Source organism: Eleutherodactylus coqui, chromosome 4 (genome assembly GCF_035609145.1).
Source record: "Eleutherodactylus coqui strain aEleCoq1 chromosome 4, aEleCoq1.hap1, whole genome shotgun sequence".
Classification (NCBI taxonomy): Eukaryota; Metazoa; Chordata; class Amphibia; order Anura; family Eleutherodactylidae; genus Eleutherodactylus; species Eleutherodactylus coqui.
In genome coordinates this window covers 234,926,308-234,952,430 of record NC_089840.1, presented here as the reverse complement: position 1 = coordinate 234,952,430, position 26,123 = coordinate 234,926,308, and positions in this window count along the sequence as shown.

The following is a 26,123-nucleotide window of genomic DNA, read 5'->3' as shown; positions in this document are numbered from 1 at the left end:
AAGGTAAAACATAGGTACAGAATTCTGAAAGCCAATAAGAAAACAAGAACAAAAACCTAAATTACAACTATCTACTGATTCTACGCTTGGCCAGGCCTCCTTCACATGATGTTTCATAGGCCTATAATGGAGAACGTGGGTCCAGTTATCATCATTGATAATTGGTCAAGTGTGAACATACACAAAAAAAATCTCATCTATAGAATCTGTTCCTACCAAAGTCAAGCATCATAAAATGTAGATGCAATAATCGCTCTTGTCACCTCAAATCTACAATGTTCTAAAATGTATATAGTCATCATATAACAGGAAACAATAAGCCTTCCACAAACCTGCTGATGGTCTCTCTTTCATCCTTCTCCTCCTCCTCTTCCTCTTCCTTCTCCTCCTCTTCCTCTTCCTCCTCCTTCTCTTCCTCATCTTCCTCCCTTTTAAATAAATAGGATAAAATATAGGCACACTATTTTGAAAGTCAATAAGTAACTAAGACCAAAAAGCAGTGGTAGAGAAGTCACATTCACCAGCTATGCCCAGCCTTCTTATAAATATAACCCTGCTTCTCCTAGACTTACGGAATTGTCTCCAGACTCGGTGGCAAAGAAACTTCATTGTATTTAAATCTCCTACAATAGAAAACAGAACTGCGGTTAGAATAATCAATAATCATGAGACGCTACACAGGATCCATCTATATATAACTCATCTCTCTCAGGGAAACACATAGGAATACATTGCAGCATCTCCTCCTCTACATATAATGATAGATAACACAAGAAGATTGTATTTTATCTAAACATTGTATCCACAACAGCCTCCTCCTACATGACTCTGTAGGGTAACATTAGAGAAATACAAGCATTATTCTATATGGTAAGTACCGGAATAATGGCCTCGCCTCCTTCACCTTCTGCATCCAACTGTTATAAGAAGAAACATGACAAATATTATATATACAAGTTATAGAAAGTACCAGGAATATACATTATACTACTGGCATAAGATATAACATGCAGTACAAACACTGGAGCTCCGGCCCATAGAGGATAGTGTTATATCTATTGGGTGATGTAAACTAGATGTTGGGGGTAAAAGGCCCAGTAACAGGAGCCACACAAATTCTATAGGACTCTTTACAATGATTACTTTGGAGCGAATCAAACCAGTAGAACTCTGTTTTGGGTCACACTTTGCTAAAAGTTTGGTTTGGCATGAACCTGAACTGAGCTTTTAGCAAAGTTCTACCCAAAACAGGGTTCACTGGTTCAGTTTGTTCAAAATTAGTCCTGAACACTGGTGGATAACACTGTCTAAGGGCCATAAAGGGCCCCTGTATATCACTCTGAGTGTTTTATAGGGCTTTTATAGCTCCTAGACAATGTTATACATGGGTTTTAGGGGTTTTGCTGAACTTCTAGCTTGGTTCAAACTAAGGGTGAACACCCACTTGTGTTTTTTTTAACACTGCGACATTGCTGCGTTTTTTTTACGTGATTGTCAATGGGGCTTTCTAATGTTAAAAATACATTGCAAGTTTGTGCTTTGTGATTTTTGTGCGATGCGTTTTTAACATTAGAAAGTCCCATTGACAAACGCAGTAAAAAAAAAGCAGCGATATTGCAGCGTTAAAAAACCACAAGTGGGTGTTCACCCTAATTCAGACTGAACCAAACTTTTTACAAAAGTTTTGCAAACCAACTGAATTTCTAAAAATGACACACATACTTCTCATCAGGGTAATCCTCCTCCTCCTCCTCCTCCTCCTCATCTTCCTCCCTTTTGAATAAATAAAAAAAACATTAATACATAATTTGTAAAGCCAGTGAAAAAACCAAGACCAAAAAAGCCCAAACTACAACTATGTAATAGACAACTTATATAACAATTTCCTCATACACTGCTGGAACTGATCTCCCTCTCGTTATGAGCGGGGGGTCCTGATCTATGACCATGGCAGTGGTAGAGAAGTCACATTCACCAGCTGTGCCCAACCTCCTTATAAATGTAACCCTGCTTCTCCTATAGACTTACGGAATTGTCTCCAGACTCGGTGGCCAAGAAACTTCATAAAATTTGAATCGCCTACGATAGAAAACAGAACTCTGGTTAGAATAATCAATAATCATGTGACGCTACACAGAATCCATCTATATATAACTCATCTCTGTCAGGGAAACACATAGGAATACATTGTAGCATCTCCTCCTCCTATATCACTTAGTATGGTAACACTAGAGAAATACAAGCATTATTCTATATGGTAAGTACCGGAATACTGGCTTGGCTCTCTTAACCTTCCGGATCCATCTGTTATAAGAATAAACAGGACAGATATTATATATACAGTTTATAGGAAGTACTAGCAATATACATTATACTACTGGCATCAGATATAACATCCAGTACAGTGTTGGTCTATCGGGTGATATAAACTAGATGTTGGGGGTAAAAGGCCCAGTAACAGGGGCCACACAAATTCTATAAGACTCTTTACAATAATTAGCATTAAGCGAACCATACTAGTAGAACCCTGCTTTGGGTCACACTTTGCTAAAAGTTTGGTTTGGCTTGAACTCAAGGCAAGCTTTTAGCAAAGTTCTGCCCAAAACAGGGTTCTACTGGTTCAGTTTGCTCACAACCAGTCCTGGTGTATAACCAAAAATGATGCACATACTTCTTGTCTGGGTAATCCTCCTCCTTCTCCTCTACACTTTTCTCCATTCTAGTAGAGAGTAAGGAAGACAATGAGAATTAAACATCAATGACTCCTGGGACGTCTTAAGATGTAGACAAACATTTATAATAGACAGATATGTACTTCTAATTTACTAGACCCAACCTGAAGCTAAGACCTTTACCTCTATTGTATTTATACCCAACCTGTTTCTGCACCTCTAGACCTGAACCCAAAGCCTGAGCACCAACCCATCGATCCCCAACATCTATTAACTACACAGTCAGAGAAATTGTACATTTACAATAGAGATGAACTTACCTGAAAATATGACAACCGCTCAACAATCGCTCAACAATATCTCACAAAACGCTCACCAATGCTACTAGAGGGGAAAAAGAAGAATTTACAGAAAAAAGATCACAGTATTTCCCTGAGAAGTATCTGCTGATACACTTATAGGATGGAGAGAAGTGAGAGCGGAGAAGAGTGGACAGCTGGACTCACATAGGGGAGACATATGGGAAGAGGTGAAGAAATGCCAAAAAATAATGGTGGACACAAGAAGATCCTCAGAGAGCAGACTTACCTCCACTAGCAACTACAACCCTCAACAGAATGTTAGCGCTGCGGCTCCTTATATACCAGGTGCAATGTCATAATCCCAGCATTCCGTGGCCATGTATGAAAGCATCAGCTGTTATTTAAAGGGACAGTACGAGGCCACACAGACAATCCCATGTAATGTAGATGAAATGGGAAATTCTTCCCATCTGACACCTGATATATAATATTATTCTGGTGTAATTTTTGCCTAATATACACCTGTACATACATATAGCTATAAACCACCCATCTGTACACAAATACGACATACACAGTACATATACAGGTACACATATATACTATACAGGTACTGTGTACGGACACATATATATGTGAACACACAAATCTAAGTATATAGACACCTGACAAATCCATGCACATAAATAATATATATATATATATATATAGAAAGGCAAAAGCCCTCACTGTCTGACTCACCGCTACTTCTCTAACTTCCCGGTGTCGCACTAGTGTGTAATTTGTCATGCCCATTCTTTAAGTCTTAGATAGGAAAAGTAAAGGGGTCACAACTTGATTATTCAATCGTAAGTGTAAAAGTAAGTGAACCCTATGTTATGTAACTTCCCGGTGTCATAGAAAGATGAAATTTTACATGACTATTCTTTTGGTCATAAATAGGAAAAGTAAAGGGGTCACAACGTGATTGATCAATTCTAAGTGCAAAAGTAAGTGACCCCCTATGTTATGTACCTAATCTGATTCTTTAACTTCCCAGTGTCATACAAACCTGAAACTTGGCACAACCACTCTTTAGGTCTCACATAGGAAAAGTAAAGGGGTCACAACTTGATTATTTTATTCTAAGTGTAACAGTAAGTGAACCCTATATTACATAACTTCCTCGTGTCATACAAAGATGAAAATTGGCATGACCATTTTTTAGGTCATAAATAGGAAAAGTAAAGGGGTCACAACTTGATTGATCAATTCTAAGTGTAAAAGTAAGTGACCCCCTATGTTATGTAACTTCCCAGTGTCGTACAAATGTGAAAGTTGGTAAAACCATTCTTCACATCCTAGATAGGAAAAGTAAAGGGGTTGCAACTTTATTATTCAATTTTAAGTGCAAAAATAAGCGACTCCCTATGTTATGTGCCTAATCTAATTCTTTAACTTCCCAGTGTTGTACAAACTTGAAATTTGGCACAACCATTCTATAGGTGCTAAATAGGAAAAGTAAATGAATCACAACTCGATTATTCAATCCTAAGTGCAAAAGTAAATGACCCCTATGTTATGTAACTTTCCGGTGTCATACAAGTGTGAAATTTGGCACAAGCATTCTTTATGTCCCACATAGGAAAAGAAAGGGGTCACAACTTGATTATTCAATGCTAAGTGAAAAGTAAGTGAACCCTTATGTAATGTACCTAGTCTGATTCTCAAACTTCCTGGCGTTATACAATCTTGAAATTTGATGCGACCATTCTTTAGGTTCTACATAAGAAAAGTAAAGGGGGTCACAACTTGATTATTCAATTCTAAGTGCAAAAGTAAGTGACCCCCTATGTACTGTAAATATTAACATACATCTGTACTGCACAAATGTGAAATTTGGCACAAACAAGGAAGCGGCCATGGACTGCAGGCATGGAGCATGCCTTTTAGGCTAAGAAGGGTGAGCAACCCCCAGTCTGGAGTTAAATTGGGATAAGAAGGGGCATTACCTTTAAGGGTAAAAAGTGAGGACAGTGGGAGGGGTGGCACATTCTGCCAAGAGACATCGGTACATGCAGTTTGAGGAGAATCTAACACTCCTCTATATTATTAAGGTAAATAGAAAAGGTGTCAAAGCGTAACAAAGTAATTATTATGGGGAACTTTCATTATCGGAATATAATATGGGAAAACGAAACCTGCAAATCTCACAAGGGTTTATAAGTTCTTGAGAACAATTAAAGATAACTACCTTACCCAACTTGTGCGGGAGCCAACTAGAGGGAGGGCCACTCTGGACGTATTGTTAACCAACAAACCAGACAGAATCTCGGGGGTGCTGGTTGAGGAACACTTGGGAAATAGTGACCACAATATAATTAATTTACAGCTGTCATTCAAGAAGAACGGAGCGACAAAAAAACTGAACTTGAGTAAAGCAAAATTTGATCATCTCAGAACTCTGATGGGTAACAATAATTGGGACAACATCCTCATAAATAACAGTACATACGACAAATGGGAGAAGTTTAAAAACATCCTAATGACCTCGTGTAAACAGTTCAAACCCTTTAAAAATAAAAGAACTAGAAATAAATGGAAACTAATGTGGCTCGACAAGACGGTAAGGGGGGCAATAAATGAAATAAAGAAAGCATTTAAACTACTAAAGCAAGAAGGCAACAAAGAAGCGCTAAAATCATACAGGAAAAAAAAGCTAATCATGTAAAGAAAAGATCAAAATAGCTAAGGAGCAGGCAAAAAGATTGATCGCCAAAAAGAGCAAAAATAATCCTAAACTATTCTTCAGTTATATAAACAGTTAAACGATTTGCACGGAGAGCACTGGCCCTCTAACAAATAATGCAGGAGAAACCATAGAAGACGATGGGGGAAGGCAAATCTATTAAATAGTTTTTTTCGAGTGTATTCATGAATGAAAATGAAATGTCACACGAGATGCAGTGGATAAAACGAACCCCCAGCTAAATATTGCCTGCCTAACGCAGGAGGAAGTGCAGAAACAGTTAAAGAGGATCAAAATCGATAAATCGTCAGGCCCGGATGAAATACACCCAAGTGTTCTAAGGGAACTAAGCAATGTGACAGCTAGACCACTATTTCTTATATTTTGGACACTATTGAGACCGTGGTTGTACCACTGGATTGGCGCGTTGCCAGTGTGGTTCAAATATATAAAAAGGGGTCTAAAAGAGAGCCTGGTAACTCCAGGCCAGTTAACTTCAATAATTGGAAAAATATTCCAAGAGTTTCTTAGAGACGACATCCTAGAATACCTCAAGGAAAACAATGGCATAACTCCTCATCAGCATGGCTTCATTAGAGGTCAATCATGTCACAGCACTTTGAACAGCTTCTACAATGAAGTAAGCTCTAGGACCTGGGAGAGTCTATTGATCTTGTATACCTGGATTTCTCTAAAGCATTTGAGACCGTGCTGCATAATACGTTAATATATAAAATGAGACAGCTCGGATTGGGTGAAAACGTGTGTATCTGGGCAAAGAACTGGCTCAGAGATAAAAAGCAGAGGGTGGTAATAAATGGTTCGTACTCAGATTGGACCACCGTTGCTAGTGGGGTGTCACAGGGTTCAGTATTAGGCCCCACTTTGTTCAATATATTTATCAATGACCGGATAGAGGGACCATACAGTAAAAAACCTGGGGGTACTAGTTGACTGTAAACTTAACTGGATCAATCAATGCCAATCAGCTGCTGCAAAAGCAAACAAAGAATTGGGGTGCATTAAAAGAGGTATAGGGGTGAAGGACGAGAATATAATTCTCCCACTATATAAGGTACTTCTCAGGCCTCACATGAAGTACTGTGTACAGTTCTGGAGTTTTTGAAATGCGGGCCCTGCCTAGTCCTGCGGCCATGACATGGCCTTGTGGGAAGTGGCTGACAATGGTGGTTGTAATATGGCCGAGCAGTGAAAATTGTGGATGCAGGAGCGTTGTGAGTGCAGTTTTTGGTGCTGTTCCCCGGGGTGAAGCATGTAATTTCCATCCAGGGAAGCTGAAATGGTGAAAGGTCAGCCGCTGGCTGTAATAATGCGGCTGACCGCTGGGTGTATAGTAGAGGCCGGCGCTGCATTGTGGCCTGCTCTATTCAAACGCCAACTGATTCCATGTGCCTGGCTGTAGTGTAGTGGTTAGAGCACACGTCCGGGGTCGCAGACGGTTCCAGATCAATTACCTGCACCTCATTTGTGGACACCACTTTTTTTTTTCTACAATTTCATAATTTTTTTAAAATCCACCCAAAGTAAACACAAACCTTTTACCTGCTTTTACTTCCATGTTTAATGATAAACGGGCACACACACACACATGGGCATGCAGCGGGTCCATAGCTGGTGGGCATGGGCAGTACACGGTACAACAGCACTTCTGACCGCCTCTTCAGCAGTATTGCAGTCACGGCGTCAGTTTATTACTCTGCCTAACGCCGTGATTGGTTTACATGATAATAATTTGCCGCCTTCATTTCTCTTCAGTGACGGATTTGCATACATGTCGCCTGAGATCATTTAGGAAGCGACGGCACGCTTTCTGTCTTGCGCTGTAGAGCGCGGTGATGTACGCTTTCTTATTGTCATTGACAGGGCATCATCTTAGGACCTTAATGAAAAAGAATGAAGAACAGCGCAGAAAGCACCCCGCCGGGCGCATGATGGTCAGAAGCAAGCCGCGGAGCAACAGAAGAAGGCGGGCCGGTCCAATGAACTGCGTTCTCTTTGCCGTCATGTGGACGGTCAGGTGCGTGTGCATCGCTTAATGCTTCACGTACCGTGACAGATTTCTCAGGCGCTACAGTGCCAACGTGACAGATTAAAGGGGTATTCCCATCTGAGACTTTCCTGGCATGTCCACAAGATATGCCATGGAAGTCTGATAGTTGCGAGTCCCACGTCTCAGGCTCGTACCCACCTCTAGGTTTGGCATCCCTGACCTCCTGCCCGGCTGGATGGTGGCGCCTGGGGGTGGCGAGGACTTACGGAAACAGCCGAGCGGACGAGCTATGCCCTTTCCGTTAGTCTGGAAGTAAGATGGCAAGCAAGGTGTGATGCTCTGGGCAATGTTCAGCCTATAAACCTTGGGTCCTGGCATTTATGTGGATGTAACCTTGACACATACCCCTCCTTAAAGGGGTTTTACCATTACTTAAAATTGCTTCACAGCCACTCTGCCATTCCTGGTTGCTGTTGAGCAGGATGTGTGACTGCTGCAGCCAATCACCGGCTATAGGAGGTCACTGCTGTGGCGATTGACTAGCTCCAATAGTCACAGGTGCTGGTCAGTAGGAAGTAGAGAGTGGCTGGGAGGTAATTTACAGTGGTGGAAAAACCCCTTGAAATGTTTTTGCAGCCCAGGTTCACCCTTCATGGCATGAAATATAGTAAAACGGGCATTGCTTTTAAAGGATCCAGCAACATGGCAGCTGGCTACTTGATATTTGCCTATATGTGTGACCTTTCAGCCCTCGCTCATGGGGCCCGACGACTATGGGCCGAAACATCACACCTAGAATTGAAGTATCTGTATTTTTTCAAAAAATGTGTTGGAGTGCTGGCTATTTTTATGTTTTTGATCAAGGAGACACAGAGTTGGTGTTACAGAGCCTTCCTTCCTTCCTTCCTTCCCTGTATAAATATTGGTCCATGCAGACAGAATAGCTTCTTGCAGTTGTGGCAAATTACATGGCGGTGCTGGGAACAGCTGACTCGAAGAATTCATGGATTTATGCTGCTTGTGCCAAATTCTGGCCTTTCCATCAGTGTGGCACAACAGAGCAGGGTTCCTCGTATGCCGTGAACTGAGTTAAGAAAACGGCATGTGACTGGGGACAGGCATAGGAAGGGTTAAGAAAAGCGAGCTTAGAGGGGGTGGATCTAGGACAGGAAGCGAAGAGGGAGGGGAGCGGAAGTAGATCAGAGAGGAGACACACGAGGAGAAGAAGGAAGATAGGAGATGAGAAGACGTACAGGGAAAGTAAGGCGAAAGAAAGCAAGGAAGACAGACTGTGAAATAAGAGGAGCCGAAGAGCAGGAGAGGCTTACAGAAAGGGTGCAGCGTGCGAGTCAGGAGCTGCAAGCAGGAAGAAGGAGACAGAGCGGTCACGCCATCGGAAAGGAGAAGCCCCAAGATGGAGGACCTACGGGAGAGGATCCAGTAAGCGGTACAGCAGGACGGCACCGGGTGGCTTGAGGAGCTGCTCGCTAGCTGTCGCTCGGGATCGGAGTCCGGGATGCCAGCGGAGCCGGCGGCACAGGAGCCAGCAACCGGGAGCAAAGAGAGGCGGCCGGAAGATCAGTCGGGGAGGCGAAAGGCCGTGGAGAGCAGAGCGCGCCGGGAGGAAAATGGCGCCAATTTCAAACAGCGCAGCGGGAAGAACGCCCACGGAGGACGTGCGGTCACCACCAACCGGGAGTCCGCGACAAGAGGGAGGACATCCGGCAGCAGCGCGGGCATCCTCCGATCCAGCAGAGCAGTGCATGGCAGCGCGCAGGAAGGCCGAAGCGCGGTCACTACCAATCGGTAGTCCGCGGCAAGGAGGAAGGTGCACGGCAGCATCACGGGCATGCTCCGGCCCAGCAGATCAGCGCGCTACTGGGCGCACGACAGCTGAGGGGCGGTCACCACCGGCCGGTGGTCCGCGGGAGTGGGGAAGAGGAACGGCAGCGGGTAGGGCATGCTCCGGACCGTCGGATCTGCGCGTGGCTAGGCGCACGATTGCCAATCCCAGCATTGTGGATGTACAAAGAGGAAGGAGAGAAGCAAGTGGACGCATACAGCATGGCTGCAGACACACCCAAGATGGCGGCGGTACCAGTCAACGGCTACAGGTAGAGGCGAGGGGGGAGGGGAGTAGTGCGCTGGCGAGGTTAGCGGCCGGGGGCCAGGGCTCCGTGGGACATAGCCGCAGCTTAGAAGCAGGAGGACAGTATAGCGCAGCCACTAGCACGGCAAGCAGCAGTGGCTGTAGATCAGCTAGCATGCACGGCAGCGACGGGGGTAGAGGGTATAGAATGGAGGATAACGGTAGCATGTTTTCGGACCGCACCCCCGAAAGAGCCCAGGTCCTTTGCGCCAGCAACCACCTTTGCCTGTAGGGTCCTGGCAGTCCGGCCCATCAGCAGCACCCCCTTCCCGCCCTTCACCACATATCCCCCCATAGCGGGCACAGCAATCAGGGGGTGCGCATGAGCATCCGCTCGCAGCAGCCAGACATCAGGGTCCAAAGCTCACATAGGCGTTGCTACGTTAATCCGCGTTTTGTGCGGGCCCTCTCTCCTGCGGGGGGAGAGTCGTCTTATAGTAATGTCAGTCGCACCAGCAGCAATAGGCAAGGTCAGGGCGCCAAGCGCAGACAGAGGGAGAGAGCGCTACCAGCGCAAGCGGGATAGTGAGCGGGGTAGGCTAGTGGCGGAGGCCAGCAGTGGGAGAGTTAGGGCAAGCAGAGAGAGCGAGGGCGACAGGTACATTGGTCCGGAGCAGCGGCACCAGCCGGAAACCTACCGCCACCCAGTGTTATCGCCAGCAACCCGTACAACCAGGGATTCCATACGCCCCACAAGGCGGGATGTTTCGCAAGAACGGCTGGAACTGGGTCACCTTGGAACAGAACAAAGGAGGAGGGCTCGAGAGGCTCCGCACGCGTCCGTTCGGCAGCCCTCGCCCGGCAGGAGCCCAGGAGGAGGGCCGGCAGGGACCACGCCCTTGGCATCACCGGAGGTCGGTCAAGCCGGTGAGTCTAACTATTTAAATGCGTGGAAAAATGTTATGGATCCCGCTAAGGCGGCTGATAGCAGTGATTTGGTTAATGTTTTGAAATCGCTGTTGAGCAAAGTGAAGTGCGTGGGCCCACCTGTGAAAAATGATGCTGGATCGGAGGATTTACTGGAGAAAATTCGGTGAATGCTCAACAGCCGGTGGAAATGATGTGGTGTTGGTGTTAAAATCGCTGTTGAGCAAGATGGATCAAAAGGATGTGTTGTCAGCATCCTGTGGATCCCCAGGGGGCTCGGGCCCGCCTGCGGGGCAGGAGGGTGAATGCTCAACAGCCGGTGGAAATGATTTGGCGTTGGTGTTAAAGTCGCTGTTGAGCAAGATGGATCAAAAAGGATGTGTTTGTCGGTGTCCTGTGGATCCCCAGGGTGCTCGGGCCCGCCTGCGGGGCAGGAGGGTGGATGTTCAACAGCCGGTGGTGATGTGGACCCTCTAGAAAGGTTACAATATGCTGACTCATGGTTTTGCGGTGTTGCCCCGTTAGGGGTCGGTGTGTCAGAGGAGTTACTGGATAAGATTCGCAAAGGTGTTCATGTCGATATTTGGTCCTTGCTATCGGCGGACCATGTGATGGTGGATAAGGAGCGAATATCGGAGCGCGGCGCGGACAAGAAGCCGAAAGTCGCCAAGACGTTTGGCAATTGGTTGCAGGCGTTTTGGTGCTGGCATATATTACAGGTCAGCATCAGTCGGAAAAAGGCCCAGAGCTGTTAGTGTATCTTAATACGATATTCAGCGCGTATAAATTGCACGGAGGCACTGCATGGTGGCCGCTATGACGAAGACTTTCGGCGTCGAGTTTCGGGTATCGGTCATATAAGTTGGGCGTCACAGCTATTGACGTTTGGTTACAACTTATTTTAGCTCAGCGTCCGCAAAAAACGACTTTTCAAGGGGGTTTACAGCCCCCTGTGAAAGTTTCAGACATGAGTGTTTTGTCTGTGTGGGCCAGCATGCCGCGGTACGGTGTTTTAGGAAGAAGAGACAAGCAGTCGCCGGGGGCGGTGTCAGCGGAACACCGAACCCCGGTGAGAAGCAAACACCTCTTCCAGAGGCTCGACAAGTACCACAGGAAGGAGGAGGCAAAAAATCCTTAGACAAGGTTTTTCCGACGGTTTCGTTATCCCGTTTATGTTTCAGCCCGCCTCCACGATGTGCCCAAATTTAAAATCAGCGACGGAAGGAGCAAGCGTCAGTAGTTTACGCGTCTTTTGACCAGGCAGTGTTACTAGTCAGAACGGCTGGTAAGCGGGCTCAGTTAGCAAAAGCGGATATCGAGTCGTTTTTTTCCGGCTGCTTCCAATTCACCCTGAGTGTTTTCATCTGCTGGGGTGCGAAATAGACAACCAATTTTCTTCGATATGTGCCTACCGATGGGTTGTTCTATTTTATGTTATTACTTGGAGCTGTTAAGCTCCTTCCTGGAATGGATGCTCAAGTACAAGACGGGCTTCACATCGGTTACGCATTATCTAGATGATTGTCTGTTCTTGGGAATGGAGTCATCGGGCTCGTGCGGGTTTTTTGTTGCACACTTCCCAGACACTGACGAAAAAAGCAGGGGTCCCATTGTCTGAAGAGTAGACTAGGGGACCTGTAAGCAGGCTTACATTTCTGGGGATCGAGATCGACACCGAGGAAATGGTATTCAGGTTGCCGGCAGATAAAATAGCTCGCCTGCGACAAACGGTAAAAGACGTTGCGAGTTGTAAGAAGGCCACGCTGCGCCAGGTCCAGGTCCTGATGGTTTTGTTAAACTTTGCCTGCAAAGTGATACACATGGGCCGCGTTTTTTTCCAGAAGGCTATCGCTGGTGACGGTGGGAGTAAAGGAGCCTAACCATTTTGCGAGGATCACGCAGGGAATTGGTGGTGATCTGCATATCTGGAGAATCTTTCTGGGATCTTTCAAGGGGCAAGTGGTGTGCTCCAAGGAGGAGTGGTCGGGACCCGAACGCTGCTTGTTTGCTGACGCAGCAGGGTCGGCCGGTTTTTGGTGCAATTTTCCGGAACCACTGGTGCGGGGAACCCTGGCCAGTATCCTGGATGCAAAAAACAATGGAAGAAAAACATTACGCTTTTGTAGTTTTTTCCCGTGGGTGGCTGCTCCGGAGTTATGGGGTGAAGAGCTCCAGGACCATAAGTTGTGTTTCTGGTCCGATAATGTTTCGGTGGTGCAAATTGTTAACAGGCAGTCCTCGGCTTCCCTGCCGGTGTGGGCGCTGCTGAAGCACGTGGTGTTACGAGGTTTGCAACGAAATATATATCCACGAGCAAAACACGCACCGGGTTATAGAAATCTAGCAGCTGACGCACTCTCTCGTTCGCAGATGGAGCGGTTCAGGGAGCGGCACCCGCAGGCGGACGCCGAGGGGGTATGCTGCCCGCATTTCTTGTGGAATCTGGCAGAGCAGAGTTGCTGAAGCTAGTCGAGACATCTTGGCGGTTGGTACCCGGAAAAATTACAACGCGGTTTGGCAAAATGGTTGATTCTTGCCTGGGTTGCATGGCCAGGGGCGATAAGGCCCGTTCGGCAACGCTGGATATGTTAGCGTCATTGTGGAAAAAACGGTCGTCGGTTGATGCAGTTATAAAGCACCTGGCGGGTGTAGCGTTTTTATTGAAATTGCATGGTTTCGAGGATATTACAAAAGAATTAGTTTTTCGCCAGATCGTGCGGGGTTGGAAAAAAGAGAAGGTCCGGGCGGACGATCGACGCCCGATCACCTATCCAGTGCTGAGCAAGTTGTTAGATACGTTAGAAAACACGTGCTTGAACGGTTCGGAAACGTTGTTGTTTAGGTCGGCCTTTTTGCACGCGTTTTTTGCGGCCTTGAGGATTGGAGAGCTTGTTCCCGCCAGTAAGTTTAAGGTGGGTGGGCTACTTTGGAATGATGTGATCGTGGTCGACGGGTTGTTACGCGTGAGGATAAGGAAATCGAAGACCGATGTGTACTTGGAGTGGGTGACTATCAGCCGGCTGGGCTCACAGTGGTGCCCGGTCGATACGGTGGTACATTACATGGCTACAAGGACCCCCGGTGAGCAATTTTTGGTCCATTCTTCAGGCCTCCCTCTCACTCAATTTTCGGCGGTGTTAAGAGCGGCGTTAAGGTCAGCGGGTTTGGAACCGGCGGAATTCGCGACTCACTCCTTTAGAATTGGGGCTGCCACATCGGCGGATGCGGGTTGTATGCATGAAGAAGGTTTAAAAAGACTGGGTAGATGGAAATCCAAAGCATATAAAATGTACGTGAGACCCGACCTGATAGTGGGGGGATGTTAGTCACTAGTTTCCTCAGCGTTTTGTTTCCTCAGCGGTTTTTGTTGTTATGTTTGTGCTAGTTCGGGTTTTTTGCCCTGGTATTCCCCTTTTTGTTTTTTTCTCAGCCGCGGAGCCATGGTAGGTGTGCATCGTGGGTCACTCTTACGCTTATGGGGCACATAAGAGGGCAGCGGTGCGCCCATTGGGAGTGGACTTGGGCGTGACCGGAACATCCGTAACCTGGCATGGAGTACGGGGGCTAGTATGGCGCGGCATGTGAAAACTCGTAACGGACATATCCAGGCGTAACCCCCGGAGAGTGGTTTTGGTTGTGCACGCTGGGGGGAATGATCTGGGGAAGATGAAGACGCGCGACCTGTTGGTTATTATGAAGCAGGACATTTTGTGTTTCCGCGAATGCTTTCAAGGATTTATTATCGTTTGGTCGGACATGGTCGCGCGGAGACACTGGAGAGGAGCGAGAAATTTGGAAGCAATAGATAGAGCAATGGAGGGGCAGTGAGGGAGGACGGGGTCCACCTCAATGATGTAGGGTTGGATACTTTTTTATCCGGCTTGCAGGACGGTGTAGAGGCAGCTCTATCTAGGGTTGGTGGGGTGGGGACGGAATGAGCCGCAGTAACGCGGCACATCCCGTGTGGCCCGGAATTTGTCCATGCTGGTTAGGGAATAGAGGAAGGTTTGCAAGCTGAAGGACCGGGGCTTAGAAACGTCCTCGGAGGACGGTTTACGGGCTGATAAAGTTAATCTGCGGACAGCATAGATAGGTCTTGATCGTTAAAAGTTATTATTAAGGTTGTTTTTATTAATAAAGCTGTGGCCTACCCCACGTTTTATACAGCAAGAAGGTGTAGACATTCGTTATTTATTAGGTAAGTGAGCTGGTAAGTAAGTTAATGTCCCCAGTCCCTGTAAACCCAATATTTTTTCACTGCTCGGCGATCCCATTTTTGCCTTCTTTTGTTCGCCGGAGTCTCTCTTGCTTTCTAGTTTCTCTTAGACACAATAGGACATAAGCCAGTTATTTGCTGTTACGGCCTGTCCGTGCTGAGGAACGGGGAGTTGTGCCTTGGGCCATTTAGTTGGAGCCCCACAGGCGTTTGATTGGTTTGCTGTTTGATGGACTGTGTGCGGCCGGGTGGTGGGAAGTATCTGGACAGCCTCCTCCGGCCCCTTCTATGGAGGATCCCCTTTGGCTGAGTGTTCTTCCTGGAAGACGCCATTGTGGGTGTACTCTGGACAGGGCTGCAGGAGGAGAGCCCAGAAGTTGTGAGTTTTTGAAATGCGGGCCCTGCCTAGTCCTGCGGCCATGACAAGGCCTTGTGGGAAGTGGCTGAGAATGGTGGTTGTAATATGGCCGGGCAGTGAAAATTGTGGATGTAGGAACATTGTGAGTGCAGTTTTTGGTGCTGTTCCCCGGGGTGAAGTGTGTAATTTCCATCCAGGGAAGCTGAAATGGTGAAAGGTCAGCCGCTGGCTGTAATAATGCGGCTGACCGTTGGGTGTATAGTAGAGGCCGGCGCTGCATTGTGGCCTGCTCTATTCAAATGCCAACTGATTCCATGTGCCTGGCTGCTAGTTTAGTGGTTAGAGCACACGTCCGGGGTCGCAGACGGTTCCAGATCAATTACCTGCACCTCATTTGTGGACACCACTTCTTTTTTTTTTACAATTTCATAATTTTTTTAAAATCCACCCAAAGTAAACACAAACCTTTTACCTGCTTTTACTTCCATGTTTAATGATAAACGGGCACACACACACACATGGGCATGCAGCGGGTCCATAGCTGGTGGGCATGGGCAGTACACGGTACAACAGCACTTCTGACCGCCTCTTCAGCAGTATTGCAGTCACGGCATCAGTTTATTACTCTGCCTAACGCCGTGATTGGTTTACATGATAATAATTTGCCGCCTTCATTTCTCTTCAATGACGGATTTGCATACATGTCGCCTGAGATCATTTAGGAAGCGACGGCACGCTTTCTGTCTTGCGCTGTAGAGCGCGGTGATGTACGCTTGTAAATTGGCTTTCCTATTGTCATTGACAGGGCATCATCTTAGGACCTTAATGAAAAAGAATGAAGAACAGCGCAGAAAGCACCCCGCCGGGCGCGTGACGGTCAGAAGCAAGCCGCGGAGCAACAGAAGAAGGCGGGCCGCTCCAATGAACTGCGTTCTCTTTGCCGTCATGTGGACGGTCAGGTGCGTGTGCATCGCTTAATGCTTCACGTACCGTGACAGATTTCTCAGGCGCTACAGTGCCAACGTGATAGATTAAAGGGGTATTCCCATCTGAGACTTTCCTGGCATGTCCACAAGATATGCCATGGAAGTCTGATAGTTGCGAGTCCCACGTCTCAGGCTTGTACCCACCTCTAGTTTTGGCATCCCTGACCTCCTGCCCGGCTGGATGGTGGCGCCTGGGGGTGGCGAGGACTTACGGAAACAGCCGATCGGACGAGCTATGCTCTTTCCATAAGTCTGGAAGTCAGTTGGCAAGCAAGGTGTGATGCTCTGGGCAATGTTCAGCCAGGTCCTGGCATTTATGTGGATGTAACCTTGACACGTACCCCTCCTTAAAGGGGTTTTCCCATTACTTAAAATTGCTTCACTGCCACTCTGCCCTTCCTGGTTGCTGTTGAGCAGGATGTGTGACTGCTGCAGCCAATCACCGGCTATAGGAGGTCACTGCTGTGGCGATTGACTAGCTCCAATAGTCACAGGTGCTGGTCAGTAGGAAGTACAGAGTGGCTGAGAGGCAATTTACAGTGGTGGAAAAACCCCTTGAAATGTTTTTGCAGCCCAGGTTCACCCTTCATGGCATGAAACATAGTAAAACTGGCGTCGCTGTAAAGAATTCAGCAAAAAAGGAGCTCGCTACTCAATATATGCGTATATGTGGAACGTTTCAGCCCTCGCTCATGGGGCCCGACGACTGTTGAAGCGCTGGCTATTTTTACGTTTTTGATCAAGGGGACGCAGAGTTGGGGTAGCAGAGACTTCTGCGCGGCCTGGTGGTGGGAAGTATTTGAACAGCCTCCTCCGGCCCCTTCTGCAGAGGATCCCCTTTGGCTGAGTGTTCTTCCTGGAAAATAGGTTCCTTTAGAAGCTTTCACATGGAGAATTGTTAGACGTGCTGATACAAAGATAGAACATGCGAGTAAAAACTCGCATGTCGGCTCTGAGGTGCGCGCAAAGATAGGACATGTCCTGTCTATGCTGCATGTTTTCCATAGGCTCCTATAGGAGCCTTGAAAGCAAGCAGCACGCTCCTTGGACCGTGTGAACGGGCAACTTCATGGAGCTTGAAGTCATACGTTCACACGATCTTTTCAGAACTATAGCAGCGCTGTTTTCGTGCTGATTAGCAGCACGAAAATAGCCCTCGTCTGAACGAGGCCTAAAAATGCTTCCTTTAAAATAATTATGTATTCTGTAAACAATTCTGTACTGTTCATGGGGCAGGGAGGTCAGAAATGTTTTCCGGGTCATGTAGAGGTTAAGCAGGTTTCAGATCAGTTAAGTGACTTAAAGTCTTTCAGATCACTGAGGATCACAGACAAATGTTTTCACACAGAAACTGTAACATTTATACTCTTTTGTCACCTGTAATACCGTATTAACAGGCGACAATACCGCTAATGAAAACAAAACCATTCAAATCTATAGTCTTCTTTTGTGCCGTTATGTGACCTTGATGCCCATGTAAAGAAGGTCTTATGTGTATATACTGAGGAGAATCTACCTTAGGTGAACTGGAGTGTCCTCAGTATATACACAGAGAGGTGAGTTGGAGTCTCCGCAGTATATACACAGAGAGGTGAGCTGGGTTTTCCTCAGTATATGTACCTAAAGGTGAGCTGGAGTCTCCTCAGTATATACACATAGAGGTGAGCTGGGTTTTTCTCAGTATATACACAGAGAGGTGAGCTGGAGTCTCCTCAGTATATACACAGTGAGGTCAGCTGGAGTCTCCGCAGTATACACACAGAGAGGTGAGCTGGAGTCTCCGCAGTATATACACAGAGAGGTGAGCTGGGTTTTCCTCAGTATATGTACCTAAAGGTGAGCTGGAGTCGCCTCAGTATATACACATAGAGGTGAGCTGGGTTTTTCTCAGTATATACACAGAGAGGTGAGCTGGAGTCTCCTCAGTATATACACAGTGAGGTCAGCTGGAGTCTCCGCAGTATACACACAGAGAGGTGAGCTGGAGTCTCCGCAGTATATATGCAGAGAGGTGAGCTGGAGTTTCCGCAGCATATACACAGAGAGGTGAGCTGCAGTCCCCGCAGTATACACACAGAGAGGTGAGCTGGAGTCTCCGCAGTATATACACAGAGAGGTGAGCTGAAGTCTCCGCAGCATATACACAGAGAGGTGAGCTGCAGTCTCAGCAGTATACACACAGAGAGGTGAGCTGGAGTCTCCGCAGTATATACACAGAGAGGTGAGCTGAAGTCTCCGCAGCATATACACAGAGAGGTGAGCTGGAGTCTCCGCAGTATATACACAGAGAGGTGAGCCGGAGTCTCCTCAGTATATACACATAGAGGTGAGCTGGAGCCTCCACAGTGTATATATATATATATATATATATATATATATATATATATAAGGTGAGCTGGGTTTTCCTCAGTATATACATATATAAGGTGAGCTGGGTTTTCCTCAGTATATACATAAAAAGGTGAGCTGGAGTCTCCTCAGTATATACACAGAGAGGGGAGCTGGAGTCTCCTCAGTATATACACAGAGAGGGGAGCTGGAGTCTCCTCAGTATATACACAGAGAGGGGAGCTGGAGTCTCCTCAGTATATACACAGAGAGGGGCGCTGGAGTCTCCTCAGTATATACACAGAGAGGGGAGCTGGAGTCTCCTCAGTATATACACAGAGAGGGGAGCTGGAGTCTCCTCAGTATATACACAGAGAGGGGAGCTGGAGTCTCCTCAGTATATACACAGAGAGGGGAGCTGGAGTCTCCTCAGTATATACACAGAGAGGGGAGCTGGAGTCTCCTCAGTATATACACAGAGAGGGGAGCTGGAGTCTCCTCAGTATATACACAGAGAGGGGAGCTGGAGTCTCCTCTGTATATACACAGAGAGGGGAGCTGGAGTCTCCGCAGTATATACACAGAGAGGGGAGCTGGAGTCTCCTCAGTATATACACAGAGAGGTGAGCTGGAGTCTCCTCAGTATATACACAGAGAGGTGAGCTGGAGTCTCCTCAGTATATGCACAGAGAGGTGAGCTGGAGTCTCCTCAGTATATGCACAGAGAGGTGAGCTGGAGTCTCCTCAGTATATGCACAGAGAGGGGAGCTGGAGTCTCCTCAGTAAATACACAGAGAGGTGAGCTGGAGTCTCCTCAGTATATACACAGAGAGGTGAGCTGGAGTCTCCTCAGTATATACACAGAGAGGTGAGCTGGAGTCTCCTCAGTATATACACAGAGAGGTGAGCTGGAGTCTCCTCAGTATATACACAGAGAGGTGAGCTGGAGTCTCCTCAGTATATACACAGAGAGGTGAGCTGGAGTCTCCTCAGTATATACACAGAGAGGTGAGCTGGAGTCTCCTCAGTATATACACAGAGAGGTGAGCTGGAGTCTTCTCAGTATATACACAGAGAGGTGAGCTGGAGTCTTCTCAGTATATACACAGAGAGGTGAGCTGGAGTCTCCTCAGTATATACACAGAGAGGTGAGCTGGAGTCTCCTCAGTATATACACAGAGAGGTGAGCTGGAGTCTCCGCAGTATATACACAGAGAGGTGAGCTGGAGTCTCCTCAGTATATACACAGTGAGGTCAGCTGGAGGATTCTCAGTATATACACATAGAGGTGAGCTGAAGCCTCCACAGAATATACACATACAGGTGAGCTGGGTTTTCCCAAGTATATGCACATAAAGGTGAGCTGGGTTTTTTTCAGTATATACACAGAGAGGTGAGCTGGAGTCTCCTCAGTATATACACATAGAGGAGAGCTGGAGTCTCCTCAGTATATGCACAGAGAGGTGAGCTGGAGTCTCCTCCGTATATACACATAGAGGTGAGCTGCAGTCTCCTCAGTATATACAGAGAGGGGAGCTGGAGTTTCCTCAGTATATACACATACAGGTGAGGTAGATACTCCTCAGTAGATACACATAGAGGTGAGGTAGATTCTCCTCAGTATATACACACAGAGGTAAGGTAGATTCTCCTCAGTATATACACATAGAGGTAAGGTAGATTCTCCTCAGTATATACACATAGAGGTAAGGTAGATTCTCCTCAGTATATACACATAGAGGTCAGGTAGATTCTCCTCCGTATATACACATAGAGGTGAACTGGGTTTTACTCAGTATATACACATGGAGGTGAGCTGGAGTCTTCTCAGTATATACACAGAGAGTTGAGCTGGATGCTCCTCGGCATGTACACAGAGAGGTGAGGTAGATCAAGTTGTGACCCCTTTTTTTTTCCCTATTTACATACCGAATTTTCAAGATTCGCGTTTTGATTGCAAATTATCGCACCTGGACAATGAATTTCTCAAAAAGTCCCGATTAGTACACCTTCACGAACTAAAGGTAGTATGAGTGCAAAAGATAATTTCCCTAGGCTTTATGCTTTCTAAGGAAAGCACTATCTCGTGTATCGTGGCTTTTCACAGATTTTCACACTTAGAATTGAATAATCAAGTTGTGACCCCTTTACTTTTCCTATTTAGGACCTAAAGAATGGTTGTGCCAAATTTCATGTTTGTACGACACTGGGAAGTTAGAGAATTAGTGGCGAGTCAGTGAGTGAGTCAGTCAATGAGTGAGCCATTGCGTGAGGGCTTTTATATATAAATAATCATTGAGGTTGAATGCTGGCATTTTACTAAATATCACCAAGTAGCCCTGACCTTATACTTGCACTGTCTGGGGAGAGAATTGTATTGAGAGAATATTTGACTCCGGACACGTGAATGTAGCAGGGAGTCTACATATTACCTGCACTGCACTCCACAGTATGTCCACAAGATGGCAGGCTAATACAATAGAGGCTAGTAAAAACAATATAAAGCTGTCATATAAATACACAGAAACGTGTACTGTACATAGAAAAAAAAAAAGAAAATCAAACCGGGGGATTCTTTCAGTGCTGGTTCACACCACCAACCACAACCTTCTGGTACTTGTGTTCTCCTTCATTCCTATTATTTGGAAAGAAAGATAACTTGATCCCTCTTTACTGACTTTGAGCCAGGGGCGTAACTATAGGGGATGCGGTTGCACCCGGGCCCAGGAGCCTTAGGGGGCCCATAAGGCCTCTCTTCTCCATATAGGGAACCTAGTACTATAAGTAAAGCATTATAGTTGGGGGCCCTGTTACAGGTTTTGCATCTGGGCCCGGGAGCTTCAAGTTACGCCTCTGCTTTGAGCTATTGCTATGGAGTGAGTGGTCTGCACAGGTTTATACCATGGGGCAGGGGAATGAGGCCAACCTGAGCAGTGATGCGGCAGAGGCTACTTGCATGATACAGTATGTACTTCCTTGTAAACAAATACAGATTATTATTCTGTCTGCTGTTTGTTTCCCTTGTGTGCTATTAGATCTTTGTATCCACTCGAATACACTTTGCATATATTTGTATACGAGCGGTGGTTCGAGAAACAGAAAGTTTATACTTGATGCAAAAGTACAAAATTTTCAGAATAGTTTGTGGGTCCAATAATCAAAAAATAGTAAATAAATATTACAAGTTTACAGCAATCAGAAATAGAAACAAATATTGTAAGGATGGCTACGCGTGCAAAATGCATGCGTGCCAGTGGACATGAGGCCTAAAGCCCCATTTACATGGGACGAATATCGCTCAAAATTCGCTCAAGCGATGTCTTTTGAGCAATTATCGTTGCGTGTAAATGCCACCATCGTTAGCTTTTCGGCAGAACGATGATTTTATGTTGGGTTTAAAATGCATCATTCGGCCGGACAGCTGATAGCAGGGACCGTACACTGTGATTCTCCTTGTGAGCGCAGATAACATTGTTTTTAGCTACAGTCCCACTGCAAAACAAAGGTGCTGTATGCAGATAACAGACCACCTGCTTTTATATGCCTACAGCGAAGGGAGGCTCATTTACATGCAAATGAAGCTAATAAGCTACTAATGGGCATTAGTGCCCATTAGTAGCTTATGCAAAATGATTGCTCAAACTGTCCTTCTCCCTATCTGTTGAGCAAATTTTGAGCGATCATCTTTGTGTGTAAATGGGCCTAAGGCCCTGTCCATGTGCGGATTTTAATTATAAAATCTGCGCTTATCTCCTGCGCGGGAGATCCGCAGCTCTAGAAGCCCATAGGGATGTATTAGCATCTGCAGGGCAATTAAAAGCACTCAGATGTGGGTTTTTTTTTCCCCCGGTTTGCACACGCGGGAAGAAATTGTAGTTAATGGAAGCCGTGATATTTGTGGCACAGCCACAGCTGTCATTGTGGCGGATCCGCAGGAAAGCAGGACATAAAAAAAAAAAAGCACTGCACATGCATCTGGCACATTGCTGGCACATCTGGATGCATCTGCCGTGCAGAAGAAAAAGGATCCGTTCGGCGCAGTGTAGATCCGTGCTGCAGCTGGAGAGGTAAGAAAGCCCTTTTTTTCTCCTAATGTCCGCGGGCCCGGCTGGCTGGATTCTGCTGTGGGATTCAGCAGTGGAACCATGCATGCAAGTGGGCATTGGGGCTTAAGTGTAAGTGCAAAAAACAATCACAGAAAAATGGCTGTTACTTACTGACTGAGGAGTGCATATAGATGCATCCTCCTCTCACCATGCAGGTAGCTGACTACCAAATGGAGGAGCCAATAACACCTGTGAGGGCACCGGTAAGACAACCATTCACACGGCCTCCTGATAATGAGGGGGGTGGCTGCTTGGTGTACACTTCATGTATCTTGGCCAACATCCAACCAATGCCTTGCATTTATTATCTATCATTCACATGCAGTGTGGCATTAAGACTCCAGGGGGAGCCCAGGGTGGCAGTACCAATGTGGTTCACTGATGGATATGCAGGCCCCCCCCTCCGAATTATCATGGCGTCATTAATAGGTTGCTGGTCTGCATGGTGAACTACATTAATAAGAATGGTCTGGCACCCTGTATCCACTATGTGTGGTAGTGAACGCCAAGCACCCACCCCCCTCATTATCAGGAGGCAGTGTGAGTGGCTGTCTCATCGGTGTCCTGCACAGGTGTTATTGGCTCCTCCATTTGGTAGTCAGCTACCTGCATGGTGAGAGGAGGATGCATCTATATGCACTCCTCAGTCAGTAAGTAACGGCCATTTTTCTGTGATTGTTTTTAATTCTTGATTTCCCCTTCTGTGATGCATAAGTGCAAAAAACAGTTTATAATTATGAACAGAATGCAAATGCTGTATAAACAATACTTTTCTAAAACACCCCATATTTACTCTCTTGTGCAGGAATAAACACTAAACAGCCCACTCACCTTCCCCCTAAACCCTTTCCAATCCACTGTCTGACGTCTGAAGACATTCTGATTGAAGGCTATGCAGCTTTGATGTCAGAAGACGTCCGGCAGGGTATTCTTACTGTATATTACTGACTACTCTGTTGTCAGGGGGCCTCTCCAGCATGTCCCATACCGCAGTACTGGGTCTTGCCAGCAGATGGTGCCATTGTATAATGGCAGAAAGAGAAAGAGCCCCCTTGGGAAACCTGAATCCAAAATTGGATTGCAAAGGGTTAATATTATGGAGGGTTTGTGAGTGGCTATTCTTCAGGGCATTGCTGCTCCTGTGCCCAGGTCACATTCTAAAGTTCCCACTTTCAAAAAAACATAACTTTTTTTATTTTCCCAGCGACGTAGCAACATGGTGGCTTGTTTTTCGTGGGACAAGTTGTATTTTTTAATTATACCGTTTAACATAACATATAAATAGAGATGAGCGAGCGTACTCGGCCACGCCCCTTTTTCGCCCGAGCGCCGCAATTTTCGAGTACTTCTGTACTCGGGCGAAAAGATTCAGGGGGCGCCGTGGGTGAGTGGGGGGTTGCAGCGGGGAGTGGGGGGGGGGAGAGAGAGAGAGGGCTCCCCCCTGTTCCCCGCTGTTACCCCCCCGTGCCACCACGCCTCCCCCGGCGCCCCCCGAATCTTTTCACCCGAGTACTGAAGTACTCGAAAATCGCGGTGCTCGATCGAGTAAATACTCGAAACGAGTATACTCGCTCATCTCTACATATAAAGTATTCATAAACTTTTCAAATTTCAGAGAGGGTCGCAAAAATGCAATTGTACAATTTTTATGGTGTTCAGTAAAAATGATATGTTGTATTAATTCTCCTGATTAGTACGATTACAGCGATACCAAATTCATATAGCTTTTTTAAAAATAGTAGTACTTAAAATTACAAACAACTTCCCCCCTCCCTTTTTTAAAAATTGTTTTCTGCTGCCATATTTTGATTCTCATAACTTTTTCTATTTTCTTGGTGTTGGGGCTGTGTGAGGGCTCATTTTTTGCATGGCAACCTGCAGTTTCTAGTGATACCCTTTTGAGGGACAGATTACTTTTTTTTTTTTTTTCCAAATCAAATTTTTATTGTGATTTTAACATATCATGCCAAAGTATCACGATACAAACAAATATCAAAAGCCTATTGAACCAGAGGAGGGACAGATGACTTTTTGATTGAATTTTATAAATTTTTTTTCTTGGAGATGGAGTGACCAAAAAAGTGCAATTCTGCCACTTTTTTTACACCGTTAACCATGCAGGACTAACAATGTGATATTTAAATAAACGGGGTAGATGTAGTGCTACTAATTTTTAGATTTTAACTTTTTTTAAAGTGACCACCGGGAAAATAATTGTATATTTTTTAACATTTTATTTTTATAATAATTAAAAAATCTTTATTTTACAAACTTTTACTTCTTTAGTAGTCCCCATAGCGAGCTTGAACTCACGATTGTTTGATAACTTATACAATAAAAGGGCCCTTTAACACCAGACGACTGTTGGGCGCTTCAGCAACTTCCAGCTGTACCAGCGACAAACACTCCTGTGCTTTCAGAGAGGTGCAATTATCGCTCAGTGAATGGGGGCGGAATGTTGCCTCTGATTGGTCACAGCACTCAGCTAATCAGAGGCAGCGCTTTCAGGAGGCGGGTATTTTTCAATCCCCGGCCAGAAGAACAGCAGTGCAGAAGAGCAGTTTTTTTTTTCTGCAGCTAGGGTTGATTTTCAGGGAAGGGCTTTTATTTAAAGCCCCCCACCCTCTCCCAAAAATCATTGCTGCGGGGGTGGCAGCAGCACTGGCCCCATTGAAAGCAATGGGGTAGCATCCTGCTCCCCTGCCACAGATGTGACAGCTGTGATAGGGAATTCCTTCGTCCTCGCTGGGAGTCCCCTCCTCAGTGAACACTGTGCTATCACAGTGTTCAGTGATGAGGGGACTCCCTGCGGGGATGAAAGAATCCCCTATCACAGCTGTCACAGCTGTGGCAGAGGAGCGCATCTTCTCTCTGTTTTCAGCGGGGCCAGCACTGCTGCCACTGGCTCCATTGACAACAAGGTGAAACCCCTGGATGTGATAGCATCCAGGGGTTTTACATTTTTTTTTGCTTTTGTCATGCGTTTTTTTACACATGTGATGTGCGCTTAAAAATGCTATCCTATCCTTTACAGGTGCGATTTTTTTTTTTTTTGCACGCTTGTAGAAATCAGACATGTGACTGCTTTTATAGGAAACCATTGGTTTTTATAGTCATGATTTTTTAGCGCACCTATACATGTGCTAAAAAAAAATCGCTCGTGTGACTGCACCCTTAGGCTACTTGAACTTGCAACTGATTGATTGCTTATTAGAGATGAGCGAGCATACTCGCTAAGGACAATTGCTCGATCGAGCATTGTCCTTAGCGAGTATCTCCCCGCTCGGCAGAGAAGGTTCGGCTGCCGGCGCGGGTGGCAGTCGAGTTGCGTCAGTCAGCAGGGGGGAGCGGGGGGAAGAGAGGGAGAGAGATATCTCCCCTCCGTTCCTCCCTGCTCTCC